The following is a 13299-nucleotide window of genomic DNA, read 5'->3' as shown; positions in this document are numbered from 1 at the left end:
ATTACACTGCTTTTGCCAAAAAAAAATCTCATAACAACAGGACAATGAATTAGTACTGTTGTCCATTTTAAAGTATACATTATTTCTAGAATTTTAAAAACAAATTTCATAATATTCATAAACTAAACTATCCATAACCAAACAAGAGAAATCCGTTATTAGAAAGGATATATCCCAAGTAAGTGACTCGTTTTGTGTCACTTTGGGTTCTGCAAACTACTAAGAATCAACTTATCGAGAGAGTAAACCCTAGACCTTGGCAAGTCTGAGTATTCTTCTGCTTTGGGGTTTGGAAAGATTATTTCCTCCTTAAAGGAGGTATAAAAGTCAACATCTCCCCATGTGCTATTCAGTGAGTTGTTATTGATTATCCATTTTAAATATAGCAGTGTGTACATGTCAATCCCAAACTTCCTAACTGTCCCTCCCTTCCCCACTTAACAATCTAATTGGGAAACGAATTTGAAAAAGAATAGATACATGTAAAACTGAATCACTCTGTTGTACACCTGAAACTAACACAGCATTGTTACTCAACTATGCTGAATGCTAAGTCGCTTCAGTCGTGTCCGACTCTGTGCGACCCCATGAACAGCAGCCCACCAGGTTCCTCTGTCCACGGGATTCTCTAGGCAAGAATACTGGAGTGGGTTGCCATTGCCTACTCCAACATAAAATAAAATGGTTAAAAAATTAGCATCTGGCACGATTACTACGATCTTGGAACAGTAAAGCAGAAGAGCAAAAATAAGAATATAAATGTAAAATGAAATTATTAGTAGTGTAGTTATATGTTTTCATCATCACATTTATAACTATTTCAGTTTTACTGTAATACTTGTAATTAATATATTTTATGTGTAGATTTTCTGCTCTTCAAATTGTTTAAAGCCTTTAAGAGAATTTTGTATTTCATGTTTTGATTTCAACTAAATATTTAGAAGAGTAAAATTAAATGTATTCACGATCATTTAAATATTTGAGATATTTTTAACTGAACTCTGTAAGTACTGATGGATTATCCTTGTAAGTAATATAAAAATATTTAGAGAGATTGTGAGTGTTCAATGTTTAAGTGAATGTTTATAACAAAATGGTTTTAGGTTTAATGAATTAAGCATTAAAAAAAATAAAAGAGAAGGTTGCATTTTCCTTCATGGAGCTAAAGGACCCGTTAACACCTTTAACTCTCTGTAAAATGTCACACAGTTAAAGGAGGATGTATTATTCACTGCGGTTGGGGGAAGGATTTGTCAAAACATTAGTCTCCCCCAGCACCAACACTACGGATACTTAAGAGACCAGGAACCTAGCAGGCACGTGGCTTCAGCTATATTCGGCTTTGAATCTAGCCATGCCTTTTGAATTTCTTATTTTTATATTTTACCTATCATTGTTATATGTGTGAAGTAGATGTGGCATTGCCCTCATATTATCTAGTGCCATCTTAACTGGGAAATTCTCTCTTACTGAACTTTTAAAATTAAACTGGAAATACATACTTTTAAGACATCTGTCTCTCCTACTTAATCACAAACTCCTTTAGACATTGTTCTTCTTTGTATATACAGACTCCGGCACATAGTAAAGTGATCAATAAACATTTTTGAATAAATTATTGAGAGGGTAACATTTTGTGAATCCTGGAAATGCTGGAAAGGGAAGACAGAAGCTATTGCTTATGTATTATTGATGGGAAAGTAAACTGGTGCAACTCTTTGAAACTGAAGTTAGCAATGTCTTATAAACTTGTTCAGATAAGCTTTGACTGCCTTTATAGGAATCTGGCCTTAAGTAATAATGAAAAAGAAGCAAAACAACAACAACAAAATGGGAAACAAGCTGCATGTTCACTTACGTGGAATTGGTTAAATAAATTATAGTTTATTCATTAGATAGAAAATTAGCCCTCCAGTAAAAATACTTTAAAATATGATATAGAAATTAGAAAAGAAAATATTTATGGCATCAGCTCATTTTAAAGGCAGCATTTGGAACAATTATGACATTATAAAACACATGGGTTAAAAATTAAGGGAAAATAACACAAAAATTGTAGCAGTGTTAATCCCATCCCCTTTCTGTTTTTCAAATTATGTAAAATATGGCTCTGTAAATTGGCCTTATATTTACATTATAATTAGCTGAATTTTTAAAATTTTTTTCCTCTAACTATATATTCAATTGCAGGAATCAAACAGAATATACATTTTTTAAAATGTGATGTTTAATCTAGGAACAAACTCTACTTTCAGTTTTTAGCTCATAACAAGCATGAATTTCAGGGATCCTATTATATACTTTGATATTTTTTTAAACAATTTTTCTACATATGGTTAAATGTAAGTAGATGTTGCAACAGCCTTTGGGAAAATAAAAAGAAAGAGAAAAATACTAAGTTGAAATCACAATGAAATAAGGCTTAGCGAGACTTAAAAATATTATGAAGCCTTTCAACCAGTGACCACCACCATCACAAGAGTGAGGCCATCTTGGGCCTTCCAGCCTAGCCCAGTTATTACTTGCAAACCATGACTACATTTTCAGTCAACAGCAGTTTCCCTCTGAAGAAGAGTCCCTGTAGTAGTCCACAGTATTTAATGTTCTCATATGATCTTGATAGTAGAGATCGTTTGGCACTCAACACTACTAGCAACTGAAATTCTTAACACAGGCTCAACAATCCAAGCAATTCCAGGCTCCCTCTAACTTCACCTCTTCTTGGGATTGGGGCAGGGGTTGGGGGTGGGAGCAGTGGAGAACACATTTTTTCCAGGGACCTCATTTTACATCATCCCATTAGTCTAAATAGACAGGAGTAATTGAATGTTTGGGCACAAATGCATCTACAGAGGCCACTAAAAACAGATTTTAGGGCTCCACTCAGCAGAGATTGAAAAACTATAAAGGTAGAGGTATGAAATGTATATATTTAATGAGCATTTTTAATGACAATTCCCACCCTTATCAGTGAATCTGATGAAGATGATGGGAATCATTTGTTGTAAGTGGCCCTCATTTAATCAGTTGAAAGTCTGAATACAAGATGAAGGCTAACCTTCCTGCAAGTAATAGAAATTATGCCTACCTGACTGTCTTGAGCTTGGACCTCAGCTTTTCCTGCCTTCAGGCTAAAAATGAAACACTGGCTTTTCCCAAGTCTCAAGCCTGCCAGCTATTTGACAGAAACTACACCATTGGCTCCCCTAGATCTCCAGCTTGCCAACTAGAGATTTTGGGGATTTTTCACCTCCATAATCATGTAAGTCAAATCCTTATTATAAATGAATAAATACACATGTTTATAGATTCAAGTACACACACATGTACACACATCTAATTGCTACTGCTGCTGCTGCTAAGTCACTTCAGTCATGTCCAACTCTGTGCGACCCCATAGATGGCAGCCCACCAGGTTCCCCCGTCCCTGGGATTCTCCAGGCAAGAACACTGGAGTGGGTTGCCATTGCCTTCTCCAATGCATGAAAGTGAAAAGTGAAAGTGAAGTCGCTCAGTTGTGTCCAACCCTCAGCGATCCCATGGACTGCAGCCCACCAGGCTCCTCCGTCCATGGGATTTTCCAGGCAAGAGTACTGGAATGGGTTGCCATTGCCTTCTCCAACACATTAGTCCTGTTCTTATTAGTCCTGTTCTATTTCTGTTTCTCTGAAAAACACTGATTAATACAGGCAGGACACTTGGATACCAGATACCCACAAATTGACAAATGTCTACTACATTAAAACTTCTCATCATTTTGAACAGATTCTTATCCATCTCAATTCCACACCTCATTGAAGAGCTATGAATAGATTAGGATTTACCACTTAAGTATCTCAATAAGTATCTCAGTACCATTAAAGATCTCAATTTTTATCTCAAGCTTATTGTTACTTGTTCCCTTTCAAATTTGTTTGTAATTTTTAATAAGATAGATAAAAATGCCACAGTTTGCAAAACTGATTTCAACAAAAAAATTCAAAATTGTTTCAAAAGGAAATAAGCTTACAGAAAGCAATATGTATTCTTATACCCAACTTGAAGATGCTTTTGACAAGTGAACAAGTATCAATGTATGTGTTCATTGCATTATCAATGCAAATATCAATGCAAAGAAAACAATTTTTGTCATGAAACAAAATCAAGAGTACTGGATAAGGCAACTAATGCTTTGATCTTAGAGTTCAAGAATTTTAACTGTAAACATTAAGTAGATATGGTATAATCTTTACATTTAAAATAATTTTTATTTGACATTTTTCTTTTTCTGTCTCCTCTTTCAGTGTTTTCTATAACAAAATATAAATATCAGGTAGAGATGAATCTATTACTAGAACATAAAATTTTTTTTCGATATACTGGCTTATAAGAATAATAAAGAAAACCTCTGAACTTTTAGCAAAAACCCTATGAGAAAAAAAAGGGCTTTTGTTTACTATTATGGTCAAACACTACTTCCTAAGGCCCACTTGACTTCTCATTTCAGAACGTCTGGCTCTAAGTGAGTGATCACACCATTGTAGTTATCTGGGTCATTAAGATCTTTTTTGTATAGCTTTTCTGTGTATTCTTGCCACCTCTTTTTAATATCTTCTGCTTCTATTAGGTCCATACCATTTCTGTCCTGTATTGTGCCCATTTTTGCATGAAATGTTTTGCATGAAAGATCTCTAGCTTTTCCCATTCTACAGTTTTCCTCTATTTCTTTGCATTGATCACTGAGAAAGGCTTTCTTATCTCTCCTTGCTATTCTTCGGAACTCTGCATTCAAATGGTTATATCTTTCCTTTTCTCCTTTGCCTTTTGCTTCTCTTCTTTTCTCAGCTATTTGTAAGGCCTCCTCAGACAACCATTTTGCTTTTTTGCATTTCTTTTTTGGGGGGATGGTCTTGATCACTGCCTCCTGTACAATGTCATGAACCTCCATCCATAGTTCCTCAAGCACTCAATCAGACCTAATCCCTTGACTATTTGTCACTTCCACTGTATAATTGTAAGGGATTTAATTTAGGTCATACCTGAATGGTCTAGTGGTTTCCCCTACTTTCTTCAATTTAAGTGAATTTGTCAATAAGGAGTTCATGATCTTAGCCACAATCAGTTCCTGTTCTTGTTTTGCTGACTGTATAGAGCTTCTCTATCTTTGGCTGCAAAGAATATAATAAGTCTGATTTTGGTACAGACCATCTGGTGATGTTCATGTGTAGAGTCTTCTCTAGTGTTGTTGGAAGAGGGTGTTTGCTATGACCAGTTCATTCTCTTGTTAAAACTGTTAGCCTGTGCCCTGTCTCATTCTGTACTCCAAGGCCAAATTTGCCTGTTACACCAGGTATCTCTTGACTTCCTACTTTTGCATTCCAGTCCCCTATAATGAAAAGGACATTTTATTTGGGTATTAGTTCTAGAAGGTCTCGTAGGTCTTCATAGAACCGTTCAACTTCAGCTTCTTCAGCATTACTGGTTGGGGCATAGACTTGGTATGATATTGAATGGTTTGCCTTGGAAATGAACAGCGATCATTCTGTCGTTTTTGAGATTGCATCCAAGTACTGCATTTTGGACTTTTTTGTCGCCTGAGGGCTACTCCATTTCTTCCAAGGGATTCTTCCCCACAGTAGTAGATATAATGGTCATCTGAGTTAAATTCTCCCATTCCAGTCCATTTTTGTTCACTGATTCCTAAAATGTCAATGTTCACTCTTGCCTTCTCTGTTTGACCACTTCCAATTTTCCTTGATTCCAATTTCCCTGAATGGACCTAACATTCCAGGTTCCTATGCAATATTGCTCTTTACAGCATCAAAATTTACTTCCATCACTAGTCATATCCATAACTGGATGTTGTTTTTGCTTTGGCTCTGTCGTTATTTCTCCACTGATCTTCAGTAGCAAATTGGGCACCTACCGACCTGGAGAGTTCATCTTTCAGTGTCCTATCTTCTTGCACTTTCATACTGTTCATTGGGTTCTCAAGGCAAGAATACTGAAGTGGTTTGCCTTTCCCTTCTCCAGTAGACCACATTTTGTCAGAACTCTCAAGCATGACCCATCCATCTTGGGTCGCTCTATACAGCATGGCTTATAGTTTCATTGAGTTAGATAAGGCTGTGGTCCAGTTTGGTTAGCTTTCTGTGATCGAGGTTTTCAGTCTGTCTGCCCTCTGATGGAGAAGGATAAGAGGCTTATGGAAGCTTTCTAATGGGAGAGAGTGACTGAGGGGGAAACTGGGTCTTGTTTTGATGGGTGGGGCCATGCTCAATAAATCTTTAATCCAATTTTCTGTTGATGGCCAAACTATGGTGGAGGTAATGAAGATAATGGCGACCTCCTTCAAAAGGTCCCATCATGTACTGATGCATTCAGTGCCCCCAACCCTGCAGCAGGCCACCTCAGACACACGCCTCTGCCGGAGACTCCTGGACACTCAGGGGCAAGTCTGGGTCAGTCTCTTGTTGGGTCACTGCTCCTTTCTCCTGGGTCCTAGTGTGCACAAGGTTCTATTTGTACTCTCCAAGAGTGTTTCCCCAGTCCTATGTAAGTTCAGGGAGCTCTGTGATGAGATTAATGGCAACCTCCTCCAAGAGGGCTTATGCCATACCCAGGTCTGCTGCACCCAGAGCCCCTGCCCCTGTGGCATGCCACTGCTAACCCATACCTTTTCAGGAGACACTCAAACACAGTTCTAGCTCAGTCTCTGTGGGGTCTCTGAGTCTTGGTGCACACAAGGTTTGTTTGAGCCCACTGAGCATCTCTGGCAGGTAAGGGGTTTAATTCTAAATGCGATTTTTGCCCCTCCTACCGTCTTGCTGGGGCTTCTCCTTTGCACATGGACGTGGGGTATCTTTTTTTGGTGGGATCCAACATTCTCTAGTTGATGGTTGTTTAGCAGCAAATTGTAGTTTTGGAGTTCTCGCAGGAGATGAGTGCAGTCCTTCTACTCTGCCATCTTACACCCCAAATTCACTACTAATTTAAAATATGAAAATAAGAATTTTTAAAAGTACATAATGATATCATTTCAAGAATTCCTGGGAATCCTGATTCTTCTTTCCAGACCCCAGAAATACTAATTTTGAAACCCTATAAGAATCTAAACCCAGAAATGGTGAAAGCCAGGAGGCACACAGTACACGGGAGACCAGATAGACAAGTCCATCACGACTCCTACCCATCTCATGAAGCAGTGCCTGAGGAGATGATGGGCTGCCACCAGGGGGCAGCAGTGAGCACAAGCGCTTAGTTCTGAAACCCGACATGGCCAAAGAGAACTTGAGAGAACCCACATTCAGAAGCCTCTTAGGTTTTTAGTTTTAAACTATCAAGATATTTAACCTGTCAACTGCCTTAATTAACCTATTATGATTATCTTTTCACTTGCTTTTGACTGTTAAACCAAAAAAAAGTATAGTGGTCTCTTGTTTTCAAAGTAGGAAGCATGCCTTAGCTAGAACAGTGGCATATACCTGGCACTCAATAAATAGATGTTAAGAAAATTAAAGTGTGACATTAATTAATGAGAGGAACAGAGAAAATTTTTATTTGGAACTGGCGTTTTTCCCATAAGTCAAAATTATGCAAAACCAAATTACCTGTAAAGAAAATGTAATTGAATGTTAGATTCTCTGACATAATCCTCATATACAAACTTTTATACAATAACTACACACGATTTTTATCTTTTTAAACTTCAACCAATTGGGTGAGTGAAGAATCAGCTTTAATAGGAAGCTTTTAATTTCTTCAGGGATATGGTAAGGATTATCTTAGCTGAAGTTAATAGGAGATGCAGATGTATTGATTAGTTATAAGAAAAGCAGGTTAAAGTAAATAGTCTTGTTTTCTCATCATAAACTTACCTGTTCATCCGAACATAAAATTAGATACAGACTATACTGCATATCTGGCTTCCCTGGTGGCTCATATGGTAGGGAATCTGCCTGCAATGAAGGAGACCTGGGTTCAACACCTGGGTGATGAAGATCCCCTGGAGAAGGGAATGGCTACCCACTCCAGTATTCTTGCCTGGAGAATTCCATGGACAGAGGAGCCTGGCGGGCTACAGTCCTTGGGGTCTCAGAGAGCCAGATGTGACTAAGCGACTTTCACTTTCACACTGCATATACTGTATATAAAAATGGGATCTGGTTATTCAAAACTCTATGTGGTTTTCTTTTTTTGTATGTAAATACATCAGAGTATTTGCCAAGATTAGAAGTATATATCAAAGTCAAGGCCTGTGTTAGCACTGCTAGTCAACGACTAATTCTTAAATTTCATTACGCTAAAGATAATTCAGAACATAATATTAACAATTTAGCTAGGTATTTTTTTTTAAAGTTCTCTTGAACACTGTGAACTATGTCACAGTTTGAATCCCAGGAATGTCACTTCAATAAGATGCACTCATATCAAATGTCTGCTATAATAATTCCTAGCACATATGGAATTCCATGTGTCAGACCCTGCATGGAGCACTTCACAGACTTCAACTCAACAACCTCTTGTTAAGCCTGTGAAGTATTATTATTCTCCTGGCTTTACTGTGGGGGATGCAGGGGAGGAAACCAAGAAAAGAAACAACAAAGAAATCACACCTCCATTCAGGGCTTGATGTGTGGGCTGATGAGAAGTTCATGGAGACTCCAAGAGAAACAGGGCAGATAAAGCTGGAAACCTATGAAAAGACCAGGTTCTAAGCCAGAGTGGCATCTTTGGATACCTCAGCCCATTAGGGCTAACCATTGGTTTTCCTTAACATATTTCCTGTCTCAGAGAATCCTGGGTTGTTGTTGTTGTTGTTGTTTCCCTTTTTTTCTATTTTAAATTTAAATTTGAATTCTAAGTTATAGGACTCTATAGAGTGGTTCCAAACTCTATATTGTTTTTGCTTCTTTACTTCTGCCTTGAGAATATATCATGATATAAAAAAGTTAAATTGAATATATAAAGTAAAAACCATAAAATATAAAATAAAAATTAGACTACTAGGCTTTAAGATGAGTTTTAGGGGGGTTTGTAGTCTGTTTTTATAGCTAGTGAAATAGTTCTTAATAAAATCAAGTCACATAGGCAGTTTTAGCAGGAAGAGGTAACCTAAAATGTAGTATGATAATAGTTTCAGGTTTTGCATGAACTAACGTTGATTTCGGAGAAGGCAATGGCACCCACTCCAGTACTCTTGCCGGGAAAATCCCATGAATGGAGGAACCTGGTAGGCTGTAGTCCATGGGATCGCGAAGAGTCGGACACGACTAAGCAACTTCCCTTTCACTTTTCACTTTCATGCATTGGAGAAGGAAATGGCAACCCACTCCAGTGTTCTTGCCTGGAGAATCCCAGGAACGGGGGAGCCTGGTGGGCTGCCGTCTATGAGGTCGCACAGAGTCGAACACGACTGAAGCGACTTAGCAGCAGCAGCAGCAGCAGCAACGTTGATTTCAGGTAAAACTTTAAAAAAAAAAAAAAAAAGAAGTTTGAGCTCCCCCTTGTGGTAGTTGATGAGAGCTAAACTCAAATTTCTGGTTCCTAGTGAAAGAAAGTACAGATATGTCTTAATGAGCCAGGAGAGAAACCTGCATTCTTTTCAAAGGAGAAAAAGACCTGAAAAATATTGACAAATGGTTTCTAAATGTGCAGAAGACGACTCTTTATCTGAGGGACTTCTAGTATAAGAATATCAGAGCGCACCCTTGGACAACATCCTGCCGAGAGATGGAGTGTATGTGTGTATTAATTTGTGCTAATTACTAACATTTAAAATATTTTAGTACCTGCATGAAAGTCCAGGTTTCCAGCTTATCTTTGACAAATCAGAAGATCTGGGAGCCAGAGGTCTGCAATAGTTAGCAAGAACTGAGTATTCACGTTCCCTAAATACAGGACAGAGCTCATTTCTCCACGGTCCCACTGGATAACTGCACTTACTGTACTGTTCTCTTGACTGTTGCTGGCTTCTGGGTTTGAATCCCTGTTAAAGGAGGAAGACGATGACAAAAAGGCTCAGATATGATTGAAAAAGCATAAACCACGAAATAAAAGACCCTTCTGCTTCCCAGCTTTGTCATATGTTGGCTGGATCACTTTGGTGGTGGGGGTGGGGGGTGGGGGGGGGGGGAATGGTCTATATCTTTTAGCCTCTACGTTTTCATCACTTTCTATGCTCATCCAATCATGCTGAGCTTTTATTTTTACTAAATAGAGTAGTTTGTAGAGAAGGTATGGATTATTCTCTACAATACTATTTTTAAAGTGATGCTGATTTCTCTAAAACGTGCAAATTATGGTCTTTTCGAACTATCTAAATTCATGGTAATTTAAACACTTTTTGTAGCCCCCCCCCCCCTTTATCCCCAAGGGATCTTAAGGAGAAAAAAATTCAAAGAATTTTTTTGTTTGTCCCTTTTTCATCAGTTATCTCTCAACTCTAGTGTCATCCTCTCAAACAAGCTTTCCTGGTTACCTTGCTAAAGCAGCCCTCCCAGCCATTTACCTTATTTTACCCTTTTCTTAGGGCTTCCTAGGTGGCGCTAGTGGTAAAGAACCCACCTGCCAATGCAGGAGACCTAAGAGACTTGGATTTGATCTCTTAGGTCAGGAAGATCTCCTGGAGAAGAGAATGGCAACCCGCTCTAGTCTTCTTGCCTGGGAAATCCCGTGGACAGAGGAGCCTGGTGAGCTACAGTTCATAGGGTTGCAAAAAGTCGGAGGTGACTTAGCACAAACAAGCACCTTTTTCTTAGCCATTATCAGCAGAAGCAGTGGCTGAAACCATGAGTAATGAGTAAATTAATAAGTCCATTTCACCTGCCTTCACTAATTAAGGTCGGTTGACAACTTACACATTCTTCAAGCGGCAGGTAACCTAAACAAGAAGTTTGCTTGTATTGTTTTCCAGAAACTGGCAGTCAGCTGTGTCTAGTTAGAGCTAGGCTGGTAACGATTGGACAGGACCACCCAGCCTTCAGCGGGGCATGTGCCTTTTGACCTCAGCAATCAGGAAAACTCCACCCCCCAGCATGGAGAGGCCTGTCGCCCAGTTACGCCTGCGCAGAACAGCGACTCCCACTGCTTTCTCCAATCACCCTTCCCCCGCTTCCCACCTCAGACCACCTGCTTCGTTATTCTTTATTCTGTATCCTCTCAATATACCCTGAGCCCCCTGCCTTCCAGGAGGTGGATGTTTGCCCACCTGTCTGCTTGGCCGCCTGGTGAATAAACCCTCTCATTGCTACAAACCTCGGTATCTCAGTGTTTTGTCTTTCTGAGCATCAGGCAAGCGAGCCTTTCGGGAACCTTGTTCTTGTTTTAATTTAACTCTTTCACTTATTTGGTTCATTAGTTTGTTTTTGTAATGGTTTCTTGTGTGTAATACTTTGGCCACCTCATGCGAAGAGTTGACTCATTGGAAAAGACCCTGATGCTGGGAGGGATTGGAGGCAGGAGGAGAAGGGGACGACAGAGGATGAGATGGCTGGATGGCATCACAGACTCGATGGACATGAGTTTGGGTAAACTCCGGGAGTTGGTGATGGACAGGGAGGCCTGGCGTGCTGCGATTCACGGGGTCGCAAAGAGTCGGACAAGACTGAGCGACTCAACTGAACTGAACTGAACTTGTGTATTTCCTCCCTATGGAAAGAGATCTGCTATGTTCAGTGCTGTGTTCTAGAACCTATTCCAGTGCCTGATACTAACTGCCCACAGATGCATCAGTGTCTTATGAGGTAGTGTTTCCCAAGCTATACTGAAGACTCGTTGGTTGTACAGTCTCACATGCTGTCTCCAAAGAAATTAGAAGAGGAGGGACAAATGAGTATGTCAGAAGTCAAGCTGATGTTCTCAAGGAAGGCAAAGAGACATCACCTAGAATCAAGGTGAGGATTCATCTTGCTGGGCAGTGCACAAGCAGGTGGGGTTCACATCTCAGCAGTCAGTCTGACCCTGAACCTGACACCAAGATTCCTCCTAAAAAGGCTTATTGGATTCACTTAGGAATACTCGGTATCACTTGTGACTGACTGAGTTGTTACATTTATTGTTGATAATTTTTTGGATCTGGTTCTAAACTTCAAGATGAGTTTTACAATTAAATAACTTGGAAAAATGGGAAGAGAGCTAGTCTCTTCATCCCTAGGGCCAAATCTCTCTTATTAATCTTTTGCAGTATATCACAAATCAGTGTGTATATCAACAACGGTAAGAGGCCAATCAAAAGCCATGTGACCAACGTGCTTAAGAAAAATTAACCACAGATGCTTGTCACAAAATGATAACTTAATTTTTTTTATGAGAGGCTCAGGAAATGGTATGACTTAACATTCAACCTTGTCATTGACTCAAGAATATTACTCTTGTATCCCAGAAAACTCTATGATTCCCCATTTATACTCCACTGGTTATAAAGCAGTAGAAAAGACAGCACAAAAACGACAATGTATGTTTGTCAGATCTTCCTTCACACCCTGGACAAGACATTTCCCTGCCTCCTTCACACCCCAGACAAGACACTAAGCATGCTGCCTTCCCTATGACCTGAAATGTCATTGCTTTTAAGACACTTTGATTTTAAAAGGTTGTTATTGCTACGTAGCTGAAAAATTTCCCTAGACTTTACCAGGCTTAGGTCCAAAGGAGGTATTCATTAACATTAACATCCCTAGTATTATTGCGCCCACTTTGGGGGAAATGAACATTAATACTCTGTAAAGGGACACTTGTTTGTTGAGCTGTAGTCTATGGACTGATCAGTGAGGCTCATTCACTGTGAAGCTTGCTCTGAACTCTTATTTTGCTCCTCCAGTTCTTCAAACCAGTGCCTGAGAAGTGCCTGTCATGGACGTCTGCCTTGAGGACACCAGAATCCCTTCATGTGGACCATCTCCCCATGCTCCAAAAGCTGTCCCTTGATGATGGTTTCGGAGCAGTGACATGCTCTGTGCGCTGTGAGCAGAATGTCTCTCTTCCCTTCTGTACGTTATGTGTGCTTTCCAACAACCAACAGAACGTCAAATGTACCCCAGAATCCTCTCTCTACCAACTGGCCCCATCTGATTGTCTGCAGACTCTGTCTCTACAGGACTCTGATTGCCGTTCTTCTCTCCAGCTTCCTGAAAGGCGGCTTCCCTCCCCCTACCCAACCCCCCAGTGCAAATCGACTACTCCAGGTGAGTAGAGGCCACTAGCTCTTATCAGCTTATCAGAAACATCTTCGTAGCTCTGAAGCCCAGCTCTGTGTACAATTTAATTGAAACCTTCACTAAAATTTATTCTATAAACTCAGGTTTTAGAGCAGCACTGTCC

This window comes from Bos indicus x Bos taurus, chromosome 8 (genome assembly GCF_003369695.1).
Source record: "Bos indicus x Bos taurus breed Angus x Brahman F1 hybrid chromosome 8, Bos_hybrid_MaternalHap_v2.0, whole genome shotgun sequence".
Classification (NCBI taxonomy): Eukaryota; Metazoa; Chordata; class Mammalia; order Artiodactyla; family Bovidae; genus Bos; species Bos indicus x Bos taurus.
This window is presented reverse-complemented; position numbering follows the sequence as displayed.